Here is a 19,397-nt window from a genome sequence, read left to right on the forward strand (position 1 = left end):
TTTATGCACATAGACATTTTTTAAAGCCTACAACTCAACATTTTGATGAACAAGGGAATCTATTCAGTTGGTAGAGTTAATTTTACCCTCAAGACAGTCTCTGCTCCAGTTCTGAATGCTTATAATTTGCCAGGGAGTGCATATTAGCTTAGGGGAGGTGAGGAGCCAAAGTGTAAGAAAAGCAGCCGATCTCCTGGCAGAGGATCGAGGCAAAAAAAAAAAAAAAAAAAAAAAAAAAAGAGCTCAGGATGCAGAGAAGCTGGGTAAATATCTAAACTCAAATCCCTTGTTTACTATAATGTTTTCTGTGTTGGGAAAACAAGTCCATGCAGCTCGGGTTCTGTATATTGGAGGGAGGAATTCAGGTGACTTTTTGCCAGGCTAGTGTTTGTACTGGCATTTGGGGATTGAGCTTTTTGAAGCCTTCTCATTAGAAAGTGTATGGTGAGCCACATGTTAACCAATGCAGCACTGGTTTGAAATAGAGCAAGCAAAACTAGGAAGTAAAAGAATATTTCAAGAGTGTCCTTTTAACAAATACATATCCAAATTAAAGATTGCCACAAATCACTTGATTTTATTGTCACTAAGAGGTAGGGGTCTATTTTTTTTTCTCCTCCTCATGAATCTGTGCTGAATTGGGACTGCTTTGACAAATAGAATGTGATAGAAGGGATATGATGCCATCTCTGCATTTAGGATTTCAAAGGATTGGCAGATTTCACCTTGATGTCTGGGGACCATGATCCACCTTGTAAGAAGTCTAAATATCCTGAGTTTGCCAAACTCTGAGAAGCCTAAACCACAAGAAGAGCCTAAGCGGATGATTTGCTTTGTGGAAAATGAAATAAAAAACCAAGACCATGGAGGAGCCAGACTGGCCAGTAGAGCCTCTGTCAGACACCCCAACTGAAGCTACTTCCATCAGAGGCTAAGCATCCAGCCTAAGAACCAAGTCCATCCCAAGTTTATGACACATGAAGTTATTAGTGAAATGAAATGGTTAAGCCAGGTACTTTCTGGGTAGTGTGTTACAAAGCAATAGATAACCAAGATGATGTTAGCATAAGACTCCTCAATTTCAATGAATCTGATTTATGAAGAAAACCAGTGTTTCAAAGTTATTTTTCCTTCGTTTATACCTCCTGATTGATGCATTCTTTTGTTGTTTTTAATAAGAATCATTAACTGTAATAACACATCCAAAGTCACTCAAGTAGTTTGGCTTTCAATAAATGAACCATGCAATATTGACATTTACTCTAGTAAATATTCCTAGGGGATGCATTTTACCAGCTAGGAAAATTACTTTGTATTTACCTGCTGAAGTCTTTAAAAAAAAAAAAAAAAAAAAAAAAAGAAAGCTAAAAAAAAATATTGTTTCCATCTCAGGAAACATTTTAATACAATTTCTCCTTTTTAGATAATTTTTCTTAATCTTCTATAATAAATTATGATTTTAAATAAAATTGAATACCTAAAGAAAATATATTTTATAAAGGATTAACTGTATTTCAATATAGATATGTATTTCTTTAAGGATATTTTGGGGATAGGGGATACTATTAGCTTTATTAATCTAGAATATTTGTATTCAATGAAATATTTATTTCAAAGAATTTCCCAGTGATTAACCTTCCACTTGCTACCAGAGTGATTGATTGTGCATACACTGTATTTCTGGACAAGAATATTAGAATGCAAAATTAAACTGTGGAATAAATTAAAAAGTGTTTTTGTGTTAAGGATTTGCCATTTGAAAATATACTGAAAATAATATGAGACTTTTAAAATTATTGAATGGAAAGAAAAAAATAAACTGTATTAGCAGGGTACAGGACCAACATTAGTAACAGAGTTAAATAAACATACATGATAAATGTCAAAAGAGGATGAAATCTGTACACTTAATCTTATAATTTTAAAATGTTCACACTAAAATTAATATTTTTAATAACCATTATTGAAGTTTGCCTAAAATGCTGCAACATTTTATCAACCATCTTCCATTATTAAGATTTACTTTTGTGAGGTCATGACATATAGAGTTTTAAAGAAAACTATCAAATATTATCTAAATATTTTAACCAAAATAACTACCTGGAAAAAATGTACTTTTATCCATGATTAATAATAGTTATTATTTCATTTAAAGGTGAACATATTAGTCAATATAAAATATCATGATTTAATTATATTTTATTTAGGAAGAGGTATTACCTAATATGGGAGGCTTTGAAACGAGACTTCCCAGGTTCAAAGACTGGTTCTACTGCTTCTCATCTGTGATATTTTAAGGAAGTTATTTAACTTCTCTGTGTTTCAGTTTCTTCAACTTTCAAATAAGTTAAATGGTGCTTTCTTTTAGAGTTACTGTGGGGATTAAATGTGTTAGCAGCTTCAAAGCTCTTAGAAGAGTTACTGGAAAATAATGAGACCTGTAAATGTGAGGTATCATCATCATCTTCTTTATTGTTTGTAGTATTATAATTATTTGCGTGTGTGAGTCACGGCCAGGGTCACCCTCAACCATTGGCAGAGTTGCCATTTGTTCCAGAAGACTTCATGAGGTATTATCACACGTTTCTCTTTCTAATGTGTGTTCTTGCCAGAAATTCCTTCAGAAATAGCAACAAAATATTGAAGGAACATTTTCTGACATCTCAGAAATTCAGCTCTGGTCTTCTAAGTTGAAAACAATAGCTGCTAAGTATATTCTCACATTTGAAAGAGGAAGGAAAGAAAGACACCCCTTGCGGGGTTTGTTAAGAGGTGACCCAATTCACTGTGCAGACATTAACACACTCACCTAAGAAAATTGAAAGAATTTTTGGATATTCATGGACAGTGGGCCCTAAGAACTTCACTTTCTTTCTTTTGAGATCTTGGAAATACCAACGTGATGGAGAAGACACAGCAAAAGGAGATGAGCTAAACACCAGATGATGGGAAACCTGAAGGAAAGAGAATCCACAGGAAGCTCTTGTAGAAATTGGGACTACCTGCTGTAAGGAAAGGCTGGCATTGTTTATCTCATTTTATAGTTAGATATTGCTGTTTTACCCTCTGTTGCATTTAAGCAGGAAGAAATGGAATAAAAGAGAAGTAAAAGAGGGATTTAGACTGAGAGAACAGTTATATGGTGAGGCAGCCAGTTTTCCCCTCCTTTGGCTCAGCAAGGCTGCGTGATTTCCTGTGAGCCAACCGGATATAGTAGACGATGGCTAAGGCCAGCTTGACAGTATGTGGCCAAGAGGACTACTGAGCTGGCAAGAAGACCCCAGGCAAACAGAATTTGGGACTCCTGCAGAACGTGCCTGAGGACTTTCAAACTACTAAACATGTCATCCAAAGTAGAGGTTACCTCTGGATGCCTGAACCCAAGGAATTTCCTTTAGGGAGGGCACAGCAGTATGAATTAAATAAGGGGTTAATGTTTATCATTCATTCTGTCATCAAGTTCAGGCCGAAGTAGACTAGCTAAATTTTATTTTTATAAACTTACTTTATATGAGGCGCTTTTACAGAAGATGCTCATAAAATCCTCAGAATAATCTAGACTACATGTACTCTATTTTTCAGAGCAGAAAACAGAGGATCTATGTATTTTTTAGAGTAATAACGATGAACTGACTTTCCAATGTCTCTCATTTTATGTTGAAGTCATGTTCAGCCGCTGGTATCTTCTAGCTTACCTAGTAGAGTAGGCAACAGGGGAGTTAGACTCATGTCAAGTAAATATTGACAAGAACTACAAAATTGTCAAGTGGCAGAGAACTTTTCTCTGAGGCATGGAAAACCAAGAGGCAAAAGAAGAGCAATCATCTCCTGAAACATTTATGTTATGGAGCACTATAAATACATGTGATTGGGTAACAAATATACAATTAATTTTTCTTTAACTTAATTTTAATTTTAATGCAGTAGAAATTCTTAGTGATCAAAATGGGATTGGTAAGAAGGCTTTCAAATTTAGGATCTGGAAATTGTGAAATATCAAATCTAACATGAAATCCAGTTGTTGAAAACATAGGGTGGAACTTGTTAATATGAAGGCAAAGAAAACTATTCTTTTGAATTTTAATGTGTGTATTCATGTGAACAGATAAAAACAAGTATTTTTCAATGAGGTTGAATTCTCAGGAGAATTAAATGAAAGGAAGTTTTGGGCTTCTGGCACACAAATGACAAATGAAATTGAGAAGATGGCAGTTTAAACTTATAAAACGTGCCATTAAACATTCAGTATAAACCATTAAAATGCATGATGTTATTTAAGAGGAAGAGACTAGTCAACTGCAACTGAGTTCTGTTGTCACATTCCAAACACCACATTAGCTGCCACCTGGCTTTGATTCCCTCCCAGATCTGGGTAGTTGTGCATAAGATAGTTTTTGTCCCTCAGATCCAACTCTTCTGATGACCCACATTTTTATCCTTGGGCTCACTCTCCTCATCCATTCTTTCTAATGACTTCAATATTTATTAAAATTCTCTCTTTAATGCCAACGATGCATTCTAACCAACACAGAAAATACAGGGAAACAACTCTGTATGGTTAAATATTCATGAAATCAAATGCTCAGAAAATGGGGTGCCACAATTTATTGAATGGTCTTGTTGGTATCCTATGAAACACACTTGAACAGTGCTTACTCTATGTCAGACATAAAACTCTCAGGGCTTTTCCTTGATTAACTCATTCAATCCTATCAACAACTCTATGAATTATGGACAATTATCTCTAACAGAGAAATTAGTAAGCTGTCCAAGGTCAGTTAAAGTCAGGGACAGAAAGTGTATAAAGACAATCTGATTCTAGAGATTGGCCTCCGAAACACAGGAATTCCACTGCCTCTAAGTCTCACTAAACATCTCTCTCAAGTATTTATTTACTGCAGTAATAAGTCAACAAACTGTTTAATTCTATTTAACTACCATGATACTCATGAAGTATTTGAGATCATCATGCCAGCAATGAATTATCATCAGATAACTGAATAAATGTGGAAAAATAAAATATAGGATATTAAACACAATTATGTAATCAATAAACTTTCAGATATAACATATAGGATGATAGAACATGAAATAATAAAAATGTAGACACATTTTGAAAACACACATTTTGAAAAGACAAACATGTAAATATGTCACTACAATATTGTGCCACAAATCCTGATAGAAATATGACAAAAACATTCTGAAAACACTAAGAATAAAGCAATATATTCACTGGGGGCTGGTAAGGAAAGGCTCCAGAGAAGGCACATTCAAGCTGTCTGTACAATAATAAGTGTTGTCCAAAGGCTGCAGAACAGAACATTTGGGATAATTTAAAATGAAATATTCATAAATTGATCAATCAAAAGGTATCTAAAAATTTATGATTGCAAAGAAGGCAAAAACTACCAATAGAGAATATCAGTAATTGCTTTTGCTATTAAAACATCATTTCTTATATTACATACCAAATTACTGATTCTAGGGAAAGAATTAAAAAGCTAAACAATAGTGTAGGTGTTACATTTTTACACCTTTTTCCTAAAATGTTAAATATAATTAAACAAACATACTAAATAACTATCATGAATGTAAGACATTACTGGTAAATCAAAGATGAAGAAGATACTGTAAAGCCCACTCTGTAAGAGCTCACAAGTTCATCAAGACAACAGATACATATATAGCCACCCGGATGAAAAATACACTCTAAGTCCCTTAACAAAGCTTTGTCAAAACATTACGTGAGACTAGGGAGGAGAGAAATTAAAACTAAATGGAGATATATATGGTCAGTCCATTAGGGCAAGATAATTCTAGGTAAAGTGCATAATAGCTACGATTTATCAAGTATTTCTGTTTTAACAACTTATTTAAGCTTCATAACAACACTATCATGTAGCTACTACTAAACTCTGTTTTACAGATGAGGAAACCACAACACAAAAAGGTTTTGGTAACTTATGTAAAGTCCTCAGAGTATGAGGGAATGTAGGAACTCTTGCTACGTTGCCTTACTTAACAGCTTTACTACCTCACTAGTGCAAGGAAAATAAGAAAAGTAAATATAGAACATATTTGGATTGAGCAGGAACAAAATGACTGTACTATATTTGGTAAAAATGATCAGAAGGGAAATATGTAATGATAGATTACATTATTGGAGTACATTAATAAGCAATGAGTACCTAAGATACATATTTTACAAAGTTTATTAACGTATAACAATATAATGGGTTTATATGCTATTTCTTATGTTGGTAGGAACACAGTGTGCCAAATCAGAGCGTTCTACAGCATTCAGAAGGACATTAGGAGATCTAAACACAGTAAGGAGAAATAGGTTGCCAACTGTTTTTATTCTTGTAATCCAAAGTGAGGTAAGATCTCAGTTGGAATTCAAGAGCCTCATTTCATGTTAATAACAGCCACATGAAAATGAAGAAACTACTAATTAGGAAGAGACTATAGCAATATTCATTTCTGCTAACTCCACCTGAGTGAGAGTTCTCAGGTGGAGTTTCTGAGAGACTTAAATGGAGAACATCAATGAAATCATGTGGGGAATCATTGCAGAGTAAATAAAAGTATGGACAAATACTGAACTCTGGAGAATATTCTAGGTACTGCAATATCTTCTATTTGTTGCAGATATGCTTGAGAGCAGTGTAATTTAACCAAGTGTTTTCAAAATCACTTGGTCTTATCTAGTCTACCAGGCAATTTTGATAGTTGGAAGGATCTCTGGACCAGGAAAAAGTTAATTTTTAAGAATGTCTTTGGATTACAGCAAGATTGGTAACTTGGCGCTGTCATATTTGGCATTATCTTTGCTGCCCTCCAGGAAAACTGTCTATACCTAAAGGAATTAAGATACGTAGAGATGGAATCAAGAGAACATTTTAGACACGATATAGCGTGGAAGACTTTTGTATTTCTCACCACAGTATCATTCTCTTTCTTTAACAGTCATTGCATTTAGTTTGGCCCATGTACACTTGGATGGAGACTGAATTCTTAAATTCCATTTTAATTAGGTATGTCCTTATGCCTGAGACCTAGATAAAGAGACAGAAGCAGAAATGTTGTGTGGCGGCATGTTTTCTTTTCTTCTTCTTTCCTTCTTCCCCCGTAAAATTTACTTGGAACATAACTGTCAACACTTGAGCTTCATTTCAGCCTATGACAATTGGAGTTCACGTATAGGGATGGCAAAGCATAGAAGTGGAAAGGGGTCAGGTATCCATGGGCTTTATGTAGCAAAGCTGCTGTGCCAGCACCTGATTACTCGCCTTAAGAATTGTACATGAGGCAGACAGATCACGAATTCAGGAGATCCAGACCATCCTGACTAACACGGTGAAAACCCATCTCTACTTAAAAGTACAAAAAAATTAGCCAGGCGTGGTGGCGGGCGCCTGTAGTCCCAGCTACTCCCGCGGCTGAAGCAGGAGAATGGCGTGAACTCGGGAGGCGGAGCTTGCAGTGAGTCGAGATGGCGCCACTACACTCCAGTCTGGGTGACAGAGCGAGACTCCCTCTCAAAAAATAATAATAATAATTGTACGTAAAAGATAGATGCATTTCTCTTCTTTCAGCCACTGTTATTTTGGGCCTCTTTTCTTCTTTGATAGAACCTAGCCCTAATTGGTATATTGTATATTACGGAAATGTTAAAATGTTAGTTGCTAGCATTTCAGAAAAGGTTTTGATTGCTAAATTTTTGTTTATAGCATTTATGCTCTGGAAAACCATTGTTAAGTACATAATCAATAAATATTTTAGGGTTAATGGGGAAAATCAAACACCAGGCTTAAGTAGCTGCTGGTCGAGAAACTGTTATAACAGATCAAGAATAATAAATGAGCATTTGAAAGAAGGAAATTGAGTATAAAGAGTGATATTTTAAAACTCTTTCTGCTTCATATTTGCCCCTATTTACATTCATCAATGATTTTCTTAATCACTAAAAATATTTTAAAATTTTGTCTTAAAAGTAGCAAGTTTACACTCTTTTTTGAATTAGTAAAATTTTCTTCAGCATTTTCTTACACTTTGAATGACATTTATCCTTTTTTTTTTTTTCTCAAAAACGTTCCTGTTAAATTTGTCCAGAATGCTAGCTCTATAGAAGAGTGACAAAAATAATTGTGCATTTGTGTACGGGATAGTAGATCTTGGGCAAGCTTAAATGCTTAATACCCTATTTAAAATTCAAGGTTGGTTTATGTGAGGCTAGTTCACAAAAAGTAAAAAAACTAGGGGTTTATTTTTAGTCCAGTAACATTTTCTCACACAATTTTTTTTGTTAGTTTATGTTATTCTGAGTTCCTTAGAAGAGATGTCATTATTTAAGAAATAATTTCTATTTTTCCTTTGCATAAAGTTTCCCTATGAAATGCATATTATTTTTATTTCCTATGTAGTTAACACATTTCAGATTTTACAAAAATTTAGGTCACTTGATAAAATATATGCCAAGAATTTCAGCTAGAGCAAAACAATTTTTCATTTAGTAAGTACATACTTTTGGTGATGTCTCTTTTACCCTAATGTTTTTTACCTTAACATTATTCCTTCCCAATTTTAAATAAGAAAATGTCAGTTTTGAACCTCAAACTTGGTAAATTTACTTATTTATTCATTCAGCAAATGTGTACTATGTTAAGCCCTGTGTTAAGAATCGTAACATTTTCTTTATGTATCTTAATGCTTTACCTTTCTGAGAGAATCATTTCTTTCTTAGTGTCCTTCACCCTCCATACACTATTTTCTGCCACAGCCTATCAAAAATATTTTATAGACTTCATTTTTGTTCATATGTTTCACTTATCTAGAATTAGGAAGGAACTACATCTGTCTTCTGTCAATATCCTTGATACCTAACTTAGTGCCTGGCACATAGCTTCTGAATGAATATTTGCTAATGGATGGATGGATGTTAATAATAGTGGATAGATGGATCCACGGATGATGGATAGATTTAAAAAAAAAAAAAACAGGCTAAGGAAGGAAAATATTCATGACCACAAGTTGCCTGGGAAAGGAATAAATACTACATATATTTAACTGTTTGTAGGAAAGAAAATGGGGAAAAACAATTAAAAGAATTTGTAAGACTAAACTGAGAAAAAGCACACAAGAGTAGTGTTTCACAGATAAAGGAAGAAAGTTTTCCAAGGAAAACAAAATCATCAGTTTAGATTGATGCAAAGAGGCAACCTAGCATGACAAAAAAAAAAAAAAAAAAGACTTCTAAACGTAGTAACTACAAACTAACACAGTGAGTTAGACATTTCTACTTAATGTGTATTCTGAGTCTGTGAATATTTTAATAAATTGGTAACACAAAAAGACTGTTAAAGACATTGACTCATTTTGGGAAACAGAAGGCAGTGGAATGCTGACTGGTATGTAATATTTTGTAAATGGGGTTTTAGAAACATATTGGCACATATGCACTCTATTTTAGGATCTATTATTTTGAAGTAAGACAACTATTTAATTTCAACTATAAAGAACCCTTCTAGGATGAACTACAACAACAAACTGGAAGGAGGCTATGCATATGTGAGGACAGGAATATATGAGAAATCTTCTTACCATCTGTTCAATTTGCCATAGACTTAACATAGACTTAAACTTCTCTTAAAAACTATTTTTAAAACAATATATTTTATGAATTTAACCTGTTTGTAGTCTCCCTCCTCCAGATGTCCCTTCAGGGTAGGGGCACTTGTTTATTTTGTTTATAACTGAACTCGCAGTGCACGGCGGTAGCCTGTGATACATGTATGTATATGGAATGAATGAATAAATGTCTTGGATTTGTGTGTTTCTATCTCATGAACTTAATATTCCTTAGTCACTGTAGATTTTTCTGTAAGTATATGACTTGTACCATCAAATTTTCTGGTAAAAAGAGATCCGATGGGACAGATGGCTTTGCTGCGTCTGATGTTTAATGGCTTGCTGTAATGAACAGTGAATCCCTATGATCCAAGTGCATGCACTAAACAGGGACTGTGGCTCCCACTGCTAAGCAAATTATAGGCATTGACATTTTGGCTGTTTGTGGCACAGAATATTACCACTGCCTTAGAAAATGAGAGTCATAAGAGTGGGGCGTATCAATTTCTGCCTGCCACTTAAACTACCCAAGCCCTATTGGGTTATTCAACAAAAGCAATACTGCATACTAAATTGAGAAAAGGAATTACTTTGCTAATTCAGAACTTACTACATATAGAAATGTTACAAACCACCCTGTCACCATGTAGCAGCCCATTTTGGTTGGTCAAAAAATCTCTGCCTATTGAGTCTGACAATGGACTACCACATTGTGAATGCTTAGGTTCCACCCTTGACCCCTGAGGTACCAGATATTACCACCTTCACTGAGACATTTGCAACCCATAGCGGAGATTGGTATGCTCTAAGTGACTTGACTAGTGCCTTATTCACAATTCCATTGGGGAATGAAGATCAAGACCAATTTGTTTTCACATGGAATGGCCTACAGTATAGTTTCACTGTGTTTCCTCAGGGACACTTCAATTCCCCCTGAAATATGCCATCAGTGGGTACAAGCCCAAATCCTCACAAAAGTTTTAGTGATTTATTATATTGATGACACATTGACAGTAGGGCCCACTGAAAAATAGGTGGAGGATGTACTGGGCTTAGCTATTGACACCCTGAGTAGTGCTGGTTGGATTATCAATTTGAATTAAAGCCCAGGGTCTAGCACTATAGGAATAATTCCTATGGGTCCCTTGGGATATGGTCAAGCAAAAACTGTTGGCCTGAAAGGCATCCACTAATAAAAACAAGGTCCAACAATCGGTAGGCCTCTTTGGGTACTGGAGACAGCAAATACACCACCAAGGTGTGCCTTTGCCCTCCTTAGTCAAAATGACCCACAAGATTCCAACTTTGAATGAGTCTGTATGCAGATTTAGGTCTTGGAAGCTGTTCAACAAGCAGTGTCCCAGGCACTGCCTTTGGAATATTTTAGAGCCTGCTAGCCTGACGGAATTTCCAAGTGTCCATAACCTCCGTGCTTGCTGAATGGAGTCTCCAGCAATAGGAAATTTCCACTGGGTTGTACTGAATTCTCAGATTTTTTGACAAGTAAATTTCCTGAGGCAACTGCCAGATATACCCCTTTTGAATGACAACTTGCTTGCTGTGGGCACTGGTACAGACTGACCACCTTACACCCAAAGTGTCATGTGTGATGTTGAAACCTAAACTGTTCAGTCTCATTTGGGTGCTTACACATCCTACCAGTAAAACTGGGCATGCTCACCAGAGCTCAATTATCAAACAGAAATGGTCCCTAGCTGGGACCCCGAGGGACTAACAGGTTCCATGAACAAACGGCTACTTTATCAGAAGTGACTGAGTGACTCTTGGAGGATACTTTGGCCCCTGCTGTGACTGTCTGGGACTCATGATTCAGAGACATCCCTACTGATACTTAGGCAAGGTTACTTATGGCTCCACAAAATGAAAAGAAGAACTCCACTGGACAACAGTCACCATCTGGTCAGTGGATGGCTGTCTTTGGACTGAGACTGAGTACAGACATTCCACCCAATGGACCAAACTACATGCAATGGTGATGACTGTGCCTCCTTTCTGTGAAATCCTTCAGAGGTTGGGAGTGGGACTAAGGAGTATAAAGACGCTAGAGTCCCTCCAGTAGCACCAGGGACATCTGATCCTTCTAGTTGGATGGGCAATGTTATGAGAAGTGACAGGATTTTGTAGAATGTGACCTCCCTTCCTGGACTGGACATCAAGGTTAAAAGGCCTGAGTCAAGCAACAAGGGCAATGGGTACCTATAGAGGTAGTAGCCTCAGGAATGGGACAGACAACCTGGGTTGTAATACATGGACAGTTGGCACCCCAACTAATAAGGAGAAACACCCCTGACCACAGTAAATATGGGAATTTGGCAGGGTTTGGGAAACTAATCTTCTCCACCCTTCTGCCTTCAGAATATCCATTTGTACCTGGAATGACAACATACAGGTGAAGATCAGCAGGTCAGGAGCAGCAGGTGGCAATGTAAAGTATTGCTCAATCTGCTACCCATGTATGCAGAGCATTACTCTCAGGTGCAACTAGTCCATGGCCTATTGCTAATCAAAGAGGAGTCCCAAAGGCCATCAACAGTTCTGACTAGAGTAATACCCTCAGTGCAGGTTCAGCTCAGCAGAGTATCTAATAACCACGGACGAAGAACATTGACATCAAATCATGAGACAAACTTTAAACATCATTGATGAAATGAGAAGGTCCATACACCTGCAACTTTACCCTGCCATCTAACTCATGGCAAAAACAGACACAGGCTTTGTACAATCCAACTTGTAACTCTCATAGTGACTTCTCTCTGACTGGAATGACATGTGTTTCCCCCAGATCATATGCCATTCTATCGTGAGGCATACTGAGCTATGGAGTACTTCTGACTCTCAGATGGGGCATGCTCTTTGGGAATTGTGGGTGCTCAGTTGTTTGTGAAAAATGGCACTCTAAACTGAAAGGGTTCCACATTTATAATACACCAGAGGGTTGCCCAAAACACCTTGTCAGCAAGACATACTGACAGCTGGTTCCATTCTGCTGTCAGTGTCCTCATACCTGGCATAGGTGTGCATGCCCTGGAAAAAAATGGGATGCAAATTGTACCTTGACCATGATGATGATAGCTGATGCTACAACTAGCTATTCAGTACCAACAAGATTTACTGAACTCACTGGCCAGGATGGTCACTGGTAACCAAAGACCCTCAATTATCTAGCAGAATGGGCTGGCATTTGTGTTATTGCCAACAATACCTGATGTACCTAGATAAACATCTCAAGCATTACAGAGAAACATGTGGAAGAGATCCAGAAGCAGGCCCATTTGCTCCACCTAGTGGACCTGAAGGATCGTTCTTTGAGCTCTTTAGCAATTTTATACCTAGATCACTGGGATCATAAGCTAGGTCACTGCTCCAGGCAGGCCAGGTCATCCTGCTTACGGCAATAGTCCTCCTGGGTATCATGAAATAGCTATGGATCAAGGATGGTACACTGAGATATGTCAGGCAAGGTATGACATTGCTGTGAGGAGACAAACTTCTGCCTCCAAATATGGGGAGACAAACCTCAGCGGGCATATGAAATGGTACAGTTCTGCGAAGGGGGAGATAGTTGGACTGGGTGATGGACTGTAGAAGGAAAGGTCCCGGATAGTCTCTGCTGACCCAGCCCTCCCTTTTCCCATTTGTAGTTCTCAGAATAACTGTACAAGGTACCAATAATGCAATGTCCTGAGATGAGGAAGAACCATTCAGAACAGCCCAGGCTCTGTCCTGTTTTCTCCTAGAACAAGAAGTTCTGCAAACTTGAACTCAACAGCATAAGTGACAACCAGATTATAAAACCCAGGGAAGAATGCCTTCAGGTTCCTCAGCTGGGCTGTGACATGGGGCACAGTGATGAAACTCCATCCACCCAGGGAAACTTTCCTGAGCCTTGGAGGCTGGCTTATCATGTTCCTTCTGATTCTGTTTATTCTTGCTGCCTATCTATATGTAAGTAATTAATCTACTTTGCCTGACTTGTTCTATTTCACTGACTAGACCTAAGAATCTTTGCAACAGTAATTTAGTACTGTAAGATATGTAGTACTTCATGAATAGTTGTGACCCATATATATGTATAAATCTTTATATTTATCTTTCAATTTATCTTTCTATCATGTATCCATTTAATTCTCCATTATTGTAGTTATCTTTATTTTGAAAACATTGTTCTCTCCATGCATATTACACTAGTTTCCATCTAGTAGAAGAGATCACGCTTCTACCACAGAATCTTATATTATTAAATATTCTACTGTTACATAAAACCATTCAATTGAATATGTGCTCCAGACAAACCTGGTTTTTACATAACAGAAATTCTGTAAACACTAATCTTCTCTGGATTCCTAGTTCTGTACCAGAGAAAATTGAAATTTTGCAAGTAATATATTTAAATAATTTAATTTGAAAGTTTGTCAATATATTTAAGTTTTTTGTTTTTTGTTTTATCTTTTTTTTTTCTTTGACACACAGTCTCGTTCTTTCACCCAGGCTGGAGTGCAGTGGTGCGATCTCCGCTCACTGAAGCTCCCCGTCCCGGGTTTATGCCGTTCTCCCGCCTCAGCCTCCTGAGTAGCTGGGACTACAGGCACCTGCCACCATGCCCAGCTAATTTTCTGTATTTTTAGTAGTAGGGGTTTCACCGTGTTAGCCAGGATGGTCTCAATCTCCTGACCACGTGATCCACCCTCCTTGGACCCCCAAAGTGCTGGGATTACAGGCATGAGCCACCACGCCTGGCCATATTTAAGTATTCTACTGAGTAATTTATAATTAAATTGAAGTGGAAACATTGCTATTAATTGGGAATGAATTTTTTCATCAGATAAATATATATAATATTTAAATATATTTACATATATTTATTTACATATACATATATAATTTTTTGAGTACTAACTCAAAATTATCAGAGTAGTGTCTATAGTACCCTAGCCCTTGCAAAATTTACAGAAGAATAAATTTTCTGGAAAAGCCAGCAAATTGCTTACTTTAGAGATTGTCATAAATACTCAAAAATTCATATTGTGCATTTTATTTTTAATCAAATTGTATATATAAATTTTATAAATATTATAAAATATATATAAATTGTATAAAGATGCAAATTTTTCTGATATATCATATATAAATGATATATATATAAATTGTATAAAGATATAAATATATAAAAATTATATAAAGATATATATATCAGAAAAATTTATATCTACTCTTTGTAATGAAAACTTTTGGTTGACAATGGTCATAGAAAATTGAGAATTATTTTTCTCCCCTAGGTCACTGATTTTCAAATATTTAAACTTCTATATTAAACTGAATTTAAGATATATATGAAATACATCTTCTTTCCTAGAATAGCTTTACTCATAAGGAGAGAGTACCAAAAACCAATCAAAACAAAAAAAAAATCAGCACGTTTTTCATCATTTTCCTTTTTTGTCATTTCCCCTGGCAATAGATAAAAGTTTTTACTTCGAAATTCTTTAACAGCTTAAATTTGGCAATAAGGCCATGCTGAGGGGATGACGGAATTTCTTGTACACTGCTCTTTAATCTTAGACATAAACATCATTGTCATTCTGATTACAAGATCACAGAGAATTTACATCTGCTATTTCTTATTTTCCAATTTTTACCCTCTCTCTCTTTCCTGACTTATAAACAAATTGATGTTAGAAAAATATAAGACCACTGGTAAGAAAAGGATTGATGAAGGGAAGAAATAACAGCATATTCTCATATATTTTTGCTACCTCTTGAACGAGTAGCTTTGTAAATATATATAGTCATGTACCATGTAATGACATTTCAGTCAAAGATGGATCCAATATATGATGGTAGTCCCATGAGATTATAATGGAGCTAATAATTCCTATTGCCTAGTGACATTATAGCCATTGTAACATCATAGCTCAAAACATTATTCTCATGTTTGTAGTGATGCCGGTGTAAACAATCATACTGTGCTGACAATCATATAAAAGTATAGCATATACAATCATATACAGTACATAATACTTAATAATGATAATAAATGATTATGTTACTGGATTGTGTATTATACTATTTCTCATTACTTTAGAATGTATTCCTTCTACTGATTTAAAAAATATTAACTGTAAAATATTATACTGTATTACACTGGCAGCAGACTCATGCATCTCATGTCTAACTTGTCTCCTGAATGCACATTTTCTCTTGTGCTTGATAATCTTGTGTTATTTTGTTCATCATGGCCCATAAGTATACAAAATCCATTGCTAATGTTGCCAGTAAGAGGTTGCATTAAGGCTGAACCTGAAAATGAAATTGGAATCAAAAACAAAATTGATTAAAAATTACAAAGGTAGAAAATCAGTGATGGCGAATGTGTCATTCCAAACATGCGTCATTCCACCATAGCTACCATCTTCAAAAACAAAAAGTGCCTGAAGCTGTCGAAGGATATGTTTCATTGAAGGGAATGTGACTAACAAAATTCAAGTAAAGCCTATCAGATATGGATAAGCTTCCAATGTAAACTTCTAATGATCTGGATTGAAGGCCAGACAAAGAAGCATATCTCTCTCAGTACCATAATAATCAGAGTCAAAGAAAAATGTTTGTTTGCAATGTTGAAAGGAAAAACTGGACCCAACTACAGTGATAAATTTCCTACCAGCTCTGGGTGGTTAAATGGTTCAAGAATCATTATCCATTATACAAAGTAATAATGAGTGGTGAGTCTGTGAGAGCTGATGTGAGAGGGCAGCAGATGAATTTTGGAAACGCTAGATAAGTTGATTGTGGAAAAAAATTACTTGCCAGAGCTAATCTTCAATATGAATGAAACTCCCTATTCTGGGAACAGATTCTTAATGTACTTTCATGCGTAAGAAGACCAAGTCAAAGCCAAGTTTCAAGACTATTAAGGACAGGGTAACAGTCTTACTTAGGGGCACTATTGCAGGCTATGAATTGAAATCCTTTATGACCTGGCACAGTGAGAACCAGAGCCTTCAAGTACACTCGTCCTGTGTATGGCAGGAGCAATAAGGAGTCATGAATGACCCAACCGCTCTTCCAGTATTATTAAACATTCCATTGATATTGCTGGATTGTTGTACCAGTGAAATAGAGAAGTGCTATTAAGGGAATAATTTTCCTTTGAAGAGTTTGCTTATTGTTGGTAATATTCCTGCACATTCTTCTTTTACTGATGATCTTCATCTCAAAATCGATGTGTTGTCGCTCCTTCCTAACACCACCTCTTTGTTTTTTTGTTTTTTTTTTTATTGTTGTTGGTTTGTTTGTTTGTTTGTTTTGCTTTGCTTTGTTTTGAGACAGAGTTTTGCTCTTCTCCCCCAGGCTGGAGTGCAATTTTGGCTCACTGCAACCTCCACCTCCCTGGTTCAAGCAAATCTTCAGCCTCTGCCTCCCACATAGCTGGGATCACAGGCGCCTGCCACCACACCTGGCTAATTTTTTTTTTTTTTTTTTTTTTTTGTATTTTTAGTAGAGATGGGGTTTCTCCATGTTGCCCAGCCTGGTCTCAAACTTCTGACATCAGGTGATCCACACTTCTCGACTGGGATTACAGGCGTGAGCCACTACACCCAGCCCAGCCCCTAACACCTCCTCTTTAATCCAAACAGTAGTAAAGGAGTTATAGCAGCATTCATGAGCTACCCCCTGAGGAGTAACTTTGCCCAGTGTATTACTGCAGCTGAGGGAGATGATGAAAAATAAACCGACACAATTTTGGAAGAATTATAACATCTACGATTGCATCAAGAACCTTGCTTGCACTTGGGGTGATGTTACCAAGGAGTGAATGAGTGGCATCCGTAAGAGGATACTTAAGAGGTTCCCCTGTGAATTCAAAGGTTTGTCAAAGATTAGGAGGTTGCAAAAATCAACACAACTGTGGTTTGTTGAGAGGCAAGCAACTTTAACCGGGGTGTGGATGAGAATGACATTGAGGACCTCTTGGAGGTTGTTCCTTAGGAATTGACAAGTGGGTAGTTGGAACTGGAACAGGAATACACAGTTGAAGAAGAGACGACAGAAAAGGAAACTGCAAGAGAAGAAAAAGAACCCCTAAGAAAATTCACAGTGAATGGCTTAGCAGAAGCTTTTGCAGACCTCAATGTGCTCCTTAAACAGTCTGAAAACATGGACCCCCAACACTGAAAGGTTTATTAATAGAGTAAAATGTTCATGGTGTATTATTTGCTTACAAGAAATCTATAGTGGAAAAAAATAATAACAAAAATACAAGCCAAGCAAATCTCCATTGACACAGTTCTGAAAACAGTGACACCTCCTCAAGAGGAGACAGGCAGGACCTTCGTAAGGTATGCCAGAAGAAAGGACTGCTACCAGAGGAGATTATAGCTCCACGCCTGTTATTGTCCTTTGTTCTTTTGGGACAAGATGTGGAGGTGTAAGACAGGAATATTGATGACCCCAACCCTGTGTAGGCCTAGGCCAATGTGTATGTTTGTGTCTTAGAGTTTAACAAAGAAGTGTAATGAGTAAAAATAATAAATAAAATTTCTTAAATAGAAAAAAACTTATGGACTAAGAAATAAAGAACCAATATTGTTGTACAGCTGTGCAATGTGTATTTTAAGCTAAATGTTTTTACAAAAAAAGGCAAAAAGTTAAAACAAATAGAAAGGTTACAAAGGAAAATAGCTACATAGTAAGTTATAGTAAGCTAAGGTTAATTTATTATTGAAGAAAGAATTTTTTTTTTCTTTTTGTTTTTGAGATGGAGTCTCACTCTGTTACCCAAGCTGGAGTGCAATGGCTCGATCTCAGTTCACTGTAAACTCTGCCTCCCGGGTTCAAGTGATTCTCCTGCCTCAGCCTCCTGAGCAGCTGGGATTACAGGCACCCGCCACCACACCCAGCTAATTTTTGTCTTTTTAGTAAGGAAGGGGTTTCATCATGTTGGCCAGGTTGGTCTCGAACTCCTGACCTCAGGAGATTCACCCACCTTGGCATCCCAAACTGCTGGGAGTACAGGCGTGAGCCACTACACCCAGCAAGAAAAATATTTTTTATAAATTTAGTGTAGCCTAATTGTACAATTTATAATAGTGTACAGTAATGTCCGAGGCCTTCACATTCACTCACCACTTGCTCACTGTGTCACCCAGAGCAACTTTCAATCCTGGAAGTTCTACTCATGGTAAGTGCCCTATACAGGTATATCATTTTTTATATATTCTACTGTATTTTTAGTGTACCTTTTGTATGTTTCATACACAATGGCCTACCGTGTTAAGTGCAGTAACATGCTGTTCAGGTTTGTAGCCTAGGTGCAATAGGCTACTCCATATAGCCTGGGTGTGTAGCAGGTTTGTGTAAGTACACCCTATGATATTTGCACAGTGACAAAATTGCCAAACAATGCATTTCTCAGAAGTATTACCTTTAAGTGATTCATGCCTGTACACACACACGCGCGTGCGCGCGCACACACACACACACACTCATCTAAGCCTTGGAGATCCAGATCTAAGCATGCAGATATAAAGCACTTGGCCATCAGATGCTTAACAAAAGTTTTCTACCACTGTTTTATTTTTTTTTTTTCCTATTTAATCTCTAGTACTTCTCTCAAAGGCTTTCTAATAATTACAAATTCTTGTTGTTGGATACCAGGTTCAGTCATCCTGACCTGGAAACTTTGTTTCATCTTCTGAATTAACATTCAGACTTTCAAAGATCTCGTGACAACAGCAATGAGCAGA

This window comes from Rhinopithecus roxellana, chromosome 3, assembly GCF_007565055.1.
Source record: "Rhinopithecus roxellana isolate Shanxi Qingling chromosome 3, ASM756505v1, whole genome shotgun sequence".
Taxonomy (NCBI): domain Eukaryota; kingdom Metazoa; phylum Chordata; class Mammalia; order Primates; family Cercopithecidae; genus Rhinopithecus; species Rhinopithecus roxellana.